Raw genomic sequence first — 1,268 nt, 5'->3', positions numbered from 1 at the left:
GAAGCTGCTTAGGGCGCTGCTGCGCAGCAACGTTGCTTCGCAGCGTGGCGCTGCTGCGCAGCGACGCTACCACGTAGTGTCACGATCAATCTCGTAACGTCAGAATAGTAAAAAAATGATAAGAGGATGTGTTTCTGGCATGTGCAAAATTACTGTTTAGTGAGCAAGAACCAACACCAGAAGCTACTTAGGGCCACTCCACAGCGTCTCCGGACCCCAAACCCTAAACCAGAACCAAAAATCTAGAAGCTGCTTAGCGTTGGGCCACGGTGAACAGAAGCTGGTTAGGGTTGGGCATAGTGAACAGAAGCTACTTAGAGAGCAGCAACGCACCAACGCTGTTTATCGATCAATCTCATAACGTCGAAATCGCAAAAAAATGATGGGAGGATGTGTTTCTGGCATGCGCAGAGTTGCTGTTTAGTGAGCCAAAACCTACACCAGAAGCTGCTTAGGGCCACTCCCAACGTCTCTAGACCCCAAATCCCAAACCCGAACCAAAAATCCAGAAGGTGCTTTGGGTTGGGCCACGGTGAACAGAAGCTGCCTAGAGCCGGGCACGGTGAACAGAAGCTGCTTAGGGTGCTGCTGTGCAGCAACGCTCCTTCGCAGCATAGTGCTGCTGCGCAGCGACACTGCTACGCAGCGTCACGATCAATCTCGTAACATTAGAATCGCAAAAAATTGATGGGAGGATGTGTTTCTGGCATGTGGAGAATTGCTGTTTAGAGAGCCAGAACCAACACGAGAGGCTGCTTAGGGCCACTCCAACCCTAAACCTAAACCAAAAATCCAGAAGGTGCTTAGGGTTGGGCCACGGTGAACAGAAGCTGCTTAGGGCGCTGCTTCGTAGCGTGGCGCTGCTGCGCCAGCGACGTTGCTATGTAGCGTCACAATCAATCTCGTAACGTCAGAATCGTAAAAAAATGATGGGAGGATGTGTTTCTTGCACGCGTAGAATTGCTGTTTAGTGAGGCAGAACCAACACCAGTAGCTGCTTAGGGCCACTCCACGGCGTCTCTCGACCCCAAACCCCAAATCCAAACCCAAAATCCAAAAAAGTGCTTAGGGTTGGGCCACGATGAACAAAAGCTGCTTAGGGTTGGGCACAATGAACAGAAACTGCTTAGGACGCTGTTTCACAGCGTTTTGATCAATCTCGGAACGTCAAAATCGTAAAAAAATGATGGGAGGATGTGTTTCTGGTACGCGTAGAATTGCTGTTTAGTGAGCCAGAACCAACAGCAAAAGCTGCTTAGGGCCACTCC

Source organism: Cibotium barometz, unplaced genomic scaffold, assembly GCF_041138505.1.
Source record: "Cibotium barometz isolate CiBa-2024 unplaced genomic scaffold, ASM4113850v1 ctg200, whole genome shotgun sequence".
Classification (NCBI taxonomy): domain Eukaryota; kingdom Viridiplantae; phylum Streptophyta; class Polypodiopsida; order Cyatheales; family Cibotiaceae; genus Cibotium; species Cibotium barometz.
This window is presented reverse-complemented; position numbering follows the sequence as displayed.